The sequence below is a fragment of the Engystomops pustulosus genome, chromosome 3 (assembly GCF_040894005.1).
Source record: "Engystomops pustulosus chromosome 3, aEngPut4.maternal, whole genome shotgun sequence".
Taxonomy (NCBI): Eukaryota; Metazoa; Chordata; class Amphibia; order Anura; family Leptodactylidae; genus Engystomops; species Engystomops pustulosus.
Window position 1 is genome coordinate 41109475 of NC_092413.1, and position 12710 is coordinate 41122184.

Genomic DNA, 12710 nt, shown 5'->3' on the forward strand with positions numbered 1-12710 from the left:
TTCTTGAACGCTTGCCCATTAGTCATGGCTTAGAAATAAACCTGATTGGCTCCTGTGTTAGACCGTCACTCCTCCCTGCTGTTTTGCATGTGAAGACTCATCAGTGTGGTGTATGCTTCACAGTCGTCCCACCGGAAATGACACCTTCACCGTGACGATGGCTCATGAGGAATAGGGTATGAACCTCACCAGATGAGATTTTAAGTTGGGCACTCGACTCTATAGGAGGGGACAACGCTAATGATTAGGGCTTAAATCATCCCTCCTGCTGTGCTGATCTCTAATCCCCCCTGCCCCTATACTGCTGGGAGCAATGGTTTGGGGTGGAAGGGTTAGGGCACTAGAACCTTTAGACCAGTTGTAGAATTGTAACTTCACATGTAGTCATCCTGATTTGCTGTTCTCATCATGCACCCCTGAACAATTTTCTTAAGAAAGTTCTATCTCTGATGGTCCTACAGTGCATCAGGATTTCTACTGAGGGTGTATTAGGGCTTCCCAGCTTGTTTAACATCAATGGTGGGACTGCCCTTATTAGGGCAGGAACTGTTTTGGGGTATTAGGTATTGTATAGACATAGGGTTGACTAGAGATAGTGCTGTTTCCTGACTTAGCAACCCTTTGGATCATCCTCCTGCACCCTATTCTCTACTCTTATGCCCTGCAGACCAGTAAGACATAACCATACTCTTTCTTGCATATACGCCTGTTTAGCATTTGATGGCTCCGGTTAGATGTCAGTTGGTGTTTTTATCTTGTGTCACAGTTTTGACGTTAATGTTTATTATGTATTAGTAAAAGTCAAGTTTTAATATCATTTCACATTGCTTCCTCTGTACTCAATTGGTTGGTGATACAATAGATGATCAAGCAATGCACTGTAAACCTGGGTAAGGGTTGTTCTATGTTGACTGTCTCCTACATTTCATTTACCGACAATCATGGGGCGAGAAGATGTAAATTTTTCCAATAACAGCAAGAAGCAAGGAATAAGATACAAAATATGAGAGTACATTTTTCTAAAAAAAAATTAGAAAGCCTATACCGGCGTATAAGACGACTTTTGAAGACTGAAAAATCTTCAGTCTGGTCTGGGGTCGTCTTATACGCCGGTAATGTTTCTTCTCACCTTTTCCGCGATCCACCGAAGCTCCGCTGCTACACTCCGGCTGCCGGTGACAGCTCCGTGGGTGTCGGCGTCGCAGAGAATATGACGTCGGCAGGCGGCTGACGTCATATTCTGTGAGCCGCCAGCGCTCAATGAGCTGTCACCGCCGGCGGGAGTGTAGCAGCGGAGCTTCGGTGGATCGCGGGAAAGGTGAGAAGCTGTTTTATTATTAGTGTGCCAAGCAGGCTGGCTATATAGAGGGGGAGGCAGCAGGATGCAAACTGGGGGGGCCGGCATTCTGCATAATTGGGGGGCTGCCAGGCTGTATAATAGCTGGCTGTATACTGGGGGTACAGGCTGGCAGTATACTAGGGGGGAGCAGTTTGGCTATATACAGGGGGGCTGGCTGTATACTGGGGGTACAGGCTGGCAATATACAGGGGGAGCTGGCTGTTGGAAAAGGGGTAGTCTTATACGGCGAATATATCTTAAACTCTATATTTTTAACAGGAAAGTATGGGGGTCGTCTTATACACCAGGTCGTCTTATACGCCGGAATATACGGTATCTGCTTCATTTTTAATGCAAGTATAAATATTATCAGCATGGCACACATATAGTAGTAATCTTACATTTACAATATATTAATGTTATTTTTTTTTTACTGAACAGTTGCTTTTCTTTGCTATCCCAAAATTTCCATTTCTTGAAATGCCTTGGAATCGGCAGAAGTACATTTTTAATTAATGAGACTTTATTATCATTTACAATTAATTGTCATTTAATCTTTATTATATGCTATTTAATTACTTCCATGATAATGCTCACTCTCTAAGGTCTTGTCTAATAATACTATTACCCAGGCTTCCCACACATATGGAGATTAACTGCAAATGGATGCTTATATAGTTACACCATAATAGCAAATAGCTGGAATGTTTTGTACGACTTTCCAGAGTCAATTTAAAAATGAAACCTTTTACATTTCCACTATTGAAACACTACATTATTAAATATATCGTTTCCTCCATGTGTCTGATGGGTGTATATGATACACGTATAGAATGAATAATAAACACAGGGTCTCCGTTTACATTGTAGTCTGGGAAATATCACCGTGTATAGCAGTTTGTAGATAATGTGAGAAAATTATAGCCACGAGGTAAATAAAATGACCAATGTAAAATATTGATCCATTACCTGGATTACATGGAGTAGGATAGCATAGGCTGAGGACACTTCTACTGTTCTTTTTGTCTACATGTAGCACATATTGTCATTTATGGCTGGTATAGGGTTGCAAAGAATAAGGAAGACTCATGGGCATACAGTTATCAAGATCAGCATTTTTCATGATGGCCCTGAAACCCCATAGCCCAGCACAGTGTTCACCTAATTCATGGCATACTCTAGGCCTCATCATAAATATGGCACAGACCTCTCCACAGTTCACTACAGTATGAGCCCCACCCCTGGCACACTCTCGTTTCTAGAAGTGGTATGGATAGGAATCAAAAATGTTTTGTGCAAATGGAGTAGAAATAGATACAAACAGGGTTTTGCACCTTTTTCCACACCTAAAAACACTTGGTGAATGCCCTCCATAGTAAGCTGTATATATGAAAGGAAGGCTGTAATCACATGGATACATGCAGATAAGAACAAAAGCCATGCTATGATGAAAACTGAAAAGCAATAAAAGGCTTATCCAGAATCAGTTATTTTTCTTATTATTGAGTGGTATAAAAACAATAATGAACTTTTAGTAAATCACATTTATTGACCCTAATAGTCCCTAGAAGTCAAACTGAAACCTATGTCACCCCAAAGCCTCGTGTAAGGGTTACAGCCCTGAACAGCTGCTACTCCAACTAAAAGCTGCCCCTGGGATCCAGGGAAGATCTGGACATGGTTTACCACATTATCCATGTCACCACTACTCTCTTAGACTACTCTTTTCTGTCTATCCAAGTGCTGCTACCGTTTAGACATACTATAACCCTTTCCTGAACTAGTCCTCAAGAAGACCACAAGTGGATATTCTTCTTTCAACAGACACAAGTCAACAGTCCATGATATCCCATTGACATAAGGACAGGTATTATTAAGCTTTGGAGGTGACCTTAAATGGTCATTTTATTGTGTGGCCCAAGGGGATCGGGTTTTTAAGCACATTGATGAATTAGTAATATTTAGTATTGTATATTAAAAGTTATGTTTTAAGTTTTATTCTCACCCATTAAACTTTCCTCCTTTTGACGGATTGGATGGAATAAACCTTATTGATTAATTTCCTTGGAACTGACCTTTTTTTTGTCATGAATTGGAAATGACTCTTTTGAAATATGACCAGAAGGTTTTTTTTAAAAAATAGTATACCGTATATACTTGCGTTTAAAAAATAGTTTAAAAAAATAAACTTTCATACTCACCTTCTGGCGCACCCAATGCTTTGCACAGCTCCGTGCTGCTCCACGCTGATCCCTGATGCTCCCCACAGATCTTCTTCTTTCTTCTCTTTTCGTGTAATAACGGACAGAGATGTGTCCATGAGCTCTGCCAGCTGGCGTACACTATTATGAGGCGGTGTCGCCACTGATTACGTCTTAGGTGCACGGGCAGGCAGAGTACATGAATGCGCCTCTGCCTGCTTTTACACGCAAAGAGAAGAAAGAAGCATTGGGAGAAACCAGAAATTGAGTATGTAAGTAAATTTTTTAATATGGCGAGGTGGCTGCAGGGGACATTTCATTAGTAGAGGGGGGGGGGGGCTGGCTGCATGGGGAATTTATAACTGGGGCTGGCTGCATGGGGCATTTCCTCATCACGGTGGCTGCGCGAGGCATTTCAAAACCAGTGCAATGGCTGCATGGAACATTTTATCATCAGTGGGGGGGGGGGGGGGCTGGCTTCATGGGGCATTTCATAACTGGGGGCCTGCCTGCATGGGGAATTTCATCAGTAAAGAGGCGGCTGGCTGCATGGGGCATTTCATTACTGGAGAAGGCTGTGACCGATGCATTTCCCACCATAGGCTTATACTAAAGTCAATCCGTTTTCCTAGTTATTTATGGCAAAATTAGGGACCTCGGCTTAAACTCAGGTCAACTTATTCTTAAGCATACACAAGTTTTGATCAACAATATGTTGAACTCTCGAAATTGCACAGTTATGAACAAGACCATAACAGAGAGGAGTATAATCAAAAAAAATTACCTATTTTGAATCAATTTTCTGGAATCCATTGCTGGAAGGAATATACCTCTATATCAAGGCTCAAATCAAGGTGAAAAATTAACAGTAATTTGGTAGGAGATGAAAAAAATGAAGGCATTGTGTAAATGTAGTCACGTAAAAGAATAGAAACCCACGTCAAGGTTTATGTTATGTAACCTCCATTGTAGTAGTATGTAGACTAAAGATATTTTGTGCCAGAATTGATTCGAAAAATAATGAAAAACTATCTCAATTAAAAGCTTTCAGGATCCAATTCCAATTATGGCACAGAATAAATGCGATTATTACCATAGCTTGAATACAAGTTCTACAGAGACTATTTAACAGTATTTATTGTACACCAATAAATCCAGCACAATTCCCATACAAAATTATAAATGCGTCTTAAATGTGACATGTAGTTATTAATTCCCCCTACATGAGCACCTACACAATCTTTTGTGTGATCCATTCCAAAGGGAATAATGTGTTCTATTTTAACATGTTTATGAGGTGTTAACAAGCCTCTAAATTGCAAAAAGAAACGGTTTATGCCAGTCCTTAACACATGAAAACACAGTATAATAAATAGACCTTTTCTGTACGTTTCTGGTGGCCCCTTTTGTTGTGTGATACCCTTTATTTCTGGGAAACTGTATAGCTACAGTATATTTTAATTAAAGTTTAAAAGGAACCTATCACCACTTCCCCAAACCACACACAGTACCTTTTAGATGTCTTTTTATACATGGGATTACCCATGAGATTAGAGCCTCCATTATTTTAATAAAGACTTTTATTGCTGTCCTCTGTTACTAAAGATGTAGTCATGGATGTGTAGAAGTTACAGTATTCAGTCAAGCTCCTAAGTTACATTTCTAACCCGACCCCTATCAGGAATGAGCAAGTCGACAGAAACAGATGACTGTGTGTGTCTTGCTGAAGAGAATTCCTGAGGAAGGAATAAAGGAACTGACTCTTCAGCGAGTCACACACTGACAATAGGGGAGATTTATTAATCTGTTTATGACAGAAATCTGTCATAGTTTGCTCTAAAAATGTGTCTTCACCACATTTATAAAGGGTTTTAGACAGTTTTCTGGCTCTCCTACAACTAGCTCAAGAAAAGGGGCATAGCCTGTGAAAAGGGAGTGTGGCCTCATGCCAAAAAGGTCCATGTGCCAAAAATACTCCTGACCCGACAGAAGTTTGTCGTAACTTTCTGGCATAAAGTAATCCAACTAATAGGAGGTGCAGAATATGACTAGATAGTCTTTTACTGCACCAGATTTATCATCCAGAATTAGACACTTACATGAATCTAGTGAAGAAAAAGACTGTCTAGTCTAACTCTGCACTGTGTAACCTTAGGACACTTTTTATAAATCTACCCCATTGTCTCTCTCAAACCCTTCATTCCCCCGCTCTCAGGAATTTTCATCAGCAGGTTTGAACACTGTTGTAAGGAATGCTGAATCAAGATGAGTCAGATAGCCCTCAATAGTGCATGTGTACAAAAAATGTGCTAAAAACTCCAACTTGGCTTGAACAAAAAAATAAACTTACATACTCAACTTTCGATGTTATTCACGGCTCCTCTTGCTTCTCTTCTTCACTGGTAACAGAGCAGACCAAGATGCGTCCACACACTCTGCCCGCTGAAGCACACTTTGACTCGAAGCGAGAGAAGCTGCACTGAGCATTGAAAGGTGAGTATCTACTTTTTTTTATATAATGAAGGGCTTGGCATTTCATTATTAGGGGGTCAGTTACAGGGCATTTCATAACTAGGCGGTCTGCTGTGGGAATATCATTACTAGGGGGTCTGCTGCAGTGCATTTCATTACCAGGGGGAGGGCTGCATTAGACATTTCATTACAGTGGAGGCTGCGACCAATGCATTTCCCATCGTAGGCTTATACTCAAATCTATAATATTTCCCTGTTACTTGTGGAAAAGTGGGTTCCTTGGCTTATACTTGTTCAACTTATACTCATGTATATATGGTATTACTGCATAGAAATAAGTGGGGCCATTTGTTAGCCATTGAAACAATGGCTAGCACGCATCCAAAAACAATATGGGGAGATTTATCATGAGAGTCTGAGTTCATAATTGTTCTATGTGCTCATGGCAACCAATCAGAGCTCAACTTTCATTTTCCAACAGCAGCTTTTACAATTATAGATTTGGTTTACATGGGCAACTAGAACTGTTGGACCACAGACACTTCTGATAAATATCCCCTAAAATTAATGTTTATGTGTATGAGGCTGTAGACAGAATGGTGAAAAGTAACTACATTGATGTTTTTTAGTATTATAAATCAATCTCTATAAAGTTCTTTTATTTTACCTGACAATGGAAAACCTGCTGTAGATGTGTTGGGGGGGGGGGGGTGCTTTATAATTACAGACCACTTTGCATTTCTTTGATTGGCATGTGGCATATTTAGGGATGATCGAAAACATGCTCATGTTAGAGCACTTGTCTTCACTTGGTAGAACAAAAGCTCTCAGTGGGTTGCAGAGTCCGGTGAGCTCCGCAGCTGTGCTGGGATAGGATTCAGCTTCATGGAAAATCTTGTTTTTTCGAATCAAAAAGCACTCAGTTTGGAGAACGATGTACCTTGAAAAACTAAAGATTTATTTGTGTTTTTTGTATTTTTGTTGTTCTGTATAAGAACACCTGCCTCGTCATACATTGGGCTAGTAAAAGCTCTTGTATAGTGTGCCTGAGTGATGTCTAAAGATGTTAATGTTCAGTAGCTTTAGATCATATCAATCTGCATCCATTATCTTACCATGCAGAGACACCTGGACAGGATCCTCTTCTCGTTCTTTCAATGGTCTGGATTTAAAAAACAGAAAGAGAAAAGATCACGTACTTATGTTGCAGTATTCTTCAGCACTTTCTTAAAGAGATTGGAGAAGGCTGAAGCACTGTGAGAACCCTTGAAAGCAAAATATTCATTTTTCTCCCATGCTTTTTTTCCCTTTCCTTTTCAAATTAAAAGAACTGCTTGTAAGGAGAGCTATTGTGCCCCATGTACTATAGGATGTATATATATCGGCTTAAAGGCAATCTAGGTAAAGTATTGGCTCAGTTGCTTTTGTTGAGGTAAGAAAGTGTCCTTTGTATAGAATGGGGCACATTTCCTTACCCGGCCGCTGGAGTTCACCGAAAGTGCATTGTCTGACAATAATGCACTGTGCCGCGATTCACTAAGATCGTGCGCCCGATATCCTGCATGTGTCGCTTCCTTGCTCAGGTCCAACAAAGTTCACCATCTTTTTAGTGGTGCATGTAAGTGCTTGGGCTTGCGACACAAATTGAATGTTAAATCCCTCACTCAGTCCGTATCACAGCACGTCTAAATTGTCGCAGCGAAGCTGCGCCAAAAAAGGATTGCATCCGCCAAAATCCCAAAGCAGACACTTGTTAAATACCTGTGCAAGCCGTGTTATCACTAAAAAAGGTTCACAGTCCGTCGAAAGTGAGCAGCACAACCCTTAAAATAAGCCAATGGGGGTAATTTACTAAGGGCCCCATTCGCGTTTTCCCGACGTGTTACCCGAATATTTCCAATTTGCGCCGATTTTTCCTGAATTGCCCCAGGATTTTGGCGCATGCATTCGGATTGTGGCGCATCGGCGCTGGCATGCACGCGACGGAAATCAGGGGGCATAGCCGTAAAAAACGGCGGAGAAACCGCCGCATTTTTTTAAAAAAAAGTGTCGCTTGACACGTGCTTACCTTCACCCACGATAGGACGGTGAACTTCAGTGCATTACGATGGTCTTCAGCGCAGCAGCGACACCTGGTGGACGTCGGAGGAACTGCCTTAGTGAATCCCGGCCGGACCTGAATCCACCGCAGAGAATGGGTGATGGGTAAGTCTCAGGTTGTTAGCACCCATTGTAAGTAATTGAGCTTCGCTACATCATCTTTTTTTATATTTTTATGAATTTATGAATTTGCATAACAATGAAAATCATACAGTAATAATAAAAAAATGTACTGGAACATGCAGTTTACAGTGCAGTTTATTAATTAGGATTTTACATAGAACAAATCAGAAGTATTACATAAGCCCATATACTGTATATCAATCTGTGATCTAACTTTAAAGGGAAACTGCTACCTCCTAAAGCCTTAAGGTGTTTATGTAATTTGTTGTGTGCCTGTGACACGTGCAGGACAGGAGCAGAGAGCACCCACTAAGCATGTGCAAGAACTCCAGCAAGATGGAGAAACATGTAGAAAAGAGGAGGTGGGGCATGGCACAGCTAAGAGATGGAAGGGGGTGGGGTGTTTAGTCCAAACGGCCATCAGGAGGTGGGCCAGCTTGACTGCTTCATCGAGATCCCCACCTCCTTGATTGGACGACAGTGAGGAATATAAGGTAATTTTACAGGCAGGAGGTGACAGGTTCCCTTAAGCAATAAATGTGGTGTCAATTTGGATTTGACATCCTCAGTTTGATCAAGTGTACAAGTGTGCAGCAGCCAGACCCTCTTGTCTAACAGGAAGAAAAAAAAAAATACAGCTAAAGACATGCTTCCCTAATTCACACAATTGGACAAAGGTGAGTAATCAATAGTATCATAGCTTATACATTTGAAAAAAGACACATACATCAAGTTCAACTAAGGAAGGGAAGTGATTGGACGAGGAAGGGATTTATGGGAAACAATTCTATATAACATAGCTATCAATGTTATTTAAATGTAAACAGGCATCTAGACCCTTCAAGAAGCTCTCTGCTGTCCCTGCTGTGACCAGCGCCTGAGGAAGGCTATTCCATATATTGACAGTTCTCATAGTAAAAAAGCTCTGTCGCCTCTGGTAATTTAACCTTGTTTTCTCCTGACAGAGAATGAATTGGTTGTCCATTGTCTTTCTTCATGAAAGGTGCATGTAACGCATCAGAATTTATTTGCAGTATTACTGGCATGCCTGTATGGCACGTTACTATTGCATCTACTGATGCAGAGATTACATGGTGCCCACTGGAAGTGAGTAGGTAATTTTTTTTTCTTTTAAACCTGGGGAAGAAACTAGTCTCTTGACAAGCCAGGGCTGTTTCGTCAGTATTAACCCCACACACACACACATACACTATTTTTGCATATGTGCTATGTGTTGTTTCAATGACGAACACACATCTCCATGTATTTTTATGGGCTTAGATACACGGCTGTGGTTTCCAAGGCCGAATGTGTGAGTCGAAAGCCTAAGCCACAAAATTCAGAGCAGTTTCGATTCCTACCCATGTTAGCGACTCTGAATTTCTTTTCTGGTGTCATCATCGACACATGAGAAGCCCTCACATGCCAATGAAACCCAGGTCCCAAACAATGTAACATGGGTTTGTTCTTTGCGGCCTGTGAAAAGTACACTTTTGTATGTAGGCAGACTAAGGGGGATCTACATAATATTAACCCCTTAAGGACCAGGCCCTTTTTCGTTTTTGCGTTTTTATTTTTCACTCCCCACCTTCAAAAATCTATAACTTTTTTATTTTTCCATGTACAGAGCTGTGTGATGTCTTATTTTCTGCGTAACAAATTGCACTTCGTAGTGATGGTATTAAATATTCCATGCCATGTACTGGGAAGCGGAAAAAAAATTCTAAATGCAGTGAAAATGATGAAAAAACACATTTGCGCCATTTCTTGTAGGCTTGGTTTGTACAGCTTTCACTGTGCGCCCCAATTGACATGTCTTCTTTATTCATTGGGTCAATACGATCACGGGGATACCAAATTTGTATAGGTTTTATAATGTTTTCATACATTTACAAAAATTAAAACCTCCTATACAGAAAAAAAAATCTTCATTTTACAGTGTTCTTGCGCTAATAACTTTTTCATACTTTAGTGTACAGAGCTGTGGGTGGTGTCATTTTTTGCGACTTCTGATGACATTTTCAACGCTTTTATTTTTAGGACTGTGCGATCTTTTGATCACTTTTTATAGAATTTTTTCTATTTTTCAAAATGGCAAAAAAATGCAATTTGCGACTTCGGGCGCTATTTTCCGCTACGGGGTAAAACGCAGTGAAAAACGGTTATTATATTTTGATAGATTGGGCATTTTCGGACGCGGCGATACCTAATGTGTTTAGGATTTTTACTGTTTATTCATATTTATATCAGTTCTAGGGAAAGGGGGGTGATTTGAATTTTTATGTTTTTTTAATATAATTTTTTTTTTTTAACTTTTTTTATTTATTTTTTTTTACTATTTTTCAGACTCCCTAGGGTACTTTAACCCTAGGTTGTCTGATTGATCCTATCATATACTGCCATACTACAGTATGGCAGTATATGGGGATTTTGCATACCATCTATTACAATGTGCAGATCGCACATTGTAATAGATAGCCGAGATCATGACAGCCTCGGATCTTTATGTGATCCGAGGCTGTCATGACAACGGATCGTCACTCCCCGGTGACGTCACGGGGAGTGACGATCGGAGCCAAGATGGCGGCGCCCACACGCCGCCGGCTCTTTAATGCCGCCGGCAGCTTTGCCGGCGGCAATCAAAGGGTTAACACCCGCGATCGGTGCAAGCACCGATCGCGGGTGTTAGCGACGGGCATTTGCTTCATCATGAAGCAAATGCCCGGTGAGTATGAAGAGGGCTCAGCCCGTGAGCCCTCTTCATACTCCCCCATGCGCAGCAAGACGTAAGGGTACGTCTTATTGCGCTATGGGGTTAAGCTATAAAGATAAGCTTAATATTAAAAATATGTACCTATATAGAAGTGATGATGCACATTAATTGATCTGCAAACCGTTAATATACTGGGCTATTAAGTTGACAGGAAATTGCTGGGGGCGAATTGTCAGCGGTATTTCAAGAGTAAACACTTGCAATCAGTGTAAGCACCAATTATGGGTTTTACCGGTGGAGGTTTGGGTTTGGTACCCAAAACCAACCCTGAACAGAGTTTTGAGGTTCAGGTTCGACCAATTTCTTCAGGCCCGTGGAGACCTCATAATTATTGGGACAGTTTCCTCCTATTGGAAACCACTCACTCAATTACAGTTGGATAGAATCCAATACTCCCTTAACACTGCGCTTTGGAGCATTCCATACATTTCAATTACATTACATATTTTATGTATTGGTTACACTGATATGACCGAAAGCGTATCTAAGTATGCTATACTGGAAGTATTTGTTCCAATACAGTGTAACAATAAAATAGACAACTGTTTACTAAACTCTGTAAACTATTCGGGTGTATGCCAAATGAATACCAGATGATAATGGGATATTTGCAAATAGAGTTAGGTTTAGAGGGGTTGGCCAGTTTGCTTCATGTTATAGGGGGCAGGATATTAGGTAATTTACAAATAAACTTCTCTTAAAAGTTCTATACTTTCTTGATATGTAAAGAGATCTACTGGCTTTTGTCAGCGGGACATTCCTGCCATAAAATGGTCACATATGGAGGGTCATATGATCTCTATCTATCATAACAATCACCTTCCAGGTCCTTATGATAATATTCATGATCCTCATTCCGCGGCCATTTTATGGCTGATGAGGTAAAAGACAGGAGGCTTCACTTTACATATCAAGAAAGTGGTGCAGAACTATTAAGAGATGTACAGTATATTGGTATATTCTCTAATATCCTGCCCCCCCCACACACATGACAAAAAGCATGAGGTAAAGTGGCCAACCCAAACATAGCGTAAGCAGAACCTAATCCATGGTTCATTGCCCATATTAAATGATTACATACACCAAACATTAAGCCATATCACGTCACTTTCAGATGATATTCGGCGTTCAGCTCTATTTGCTGTACACTTGTTTTCCAAATGACTGCGAGCGAGAACATCGGTGTTTCCATTAACCATTAATAAAAAGCATTTATTTCAAATACTGGAGTAAATTTGCATTGTGTGTCATTAGTGTCTGTGTTGTACAAGTGTTTCACGTTTTATGGTTGTGGTTTGTCAGGGGAATGACAGCGGAGTAGAGAAAAGGAGAAGTTTTCCATTTTAAAAATGCCATGTTTTCAGTATTTATGTTATCTGCGACCACACTGGAGGTGCAATATCCTTTCTGCAATAAACAGTACAATGCCAGATCTTCCTTCCTTCCTTGAAGAAATGCATGGGAGACTAGTTAGCCTGAGGGTTTGACACTGAAACTTCTTGTTTAGCTTAGGAGACAAATAGCCTTGTGAGGCAATCTTTCATTTGTAGAGGGGAACGGCAAAACCTAGAGGTACAAACATCTATCATCGGATATTACAAGAACAGGTGCTTAAAGAAAATCTAATTAGTGAAATTCTCATTTAGTGGATGGATATTTCCACTGTAAGCTTGGAGCTTAAGCTACTTTTTTTCTTTTCTCA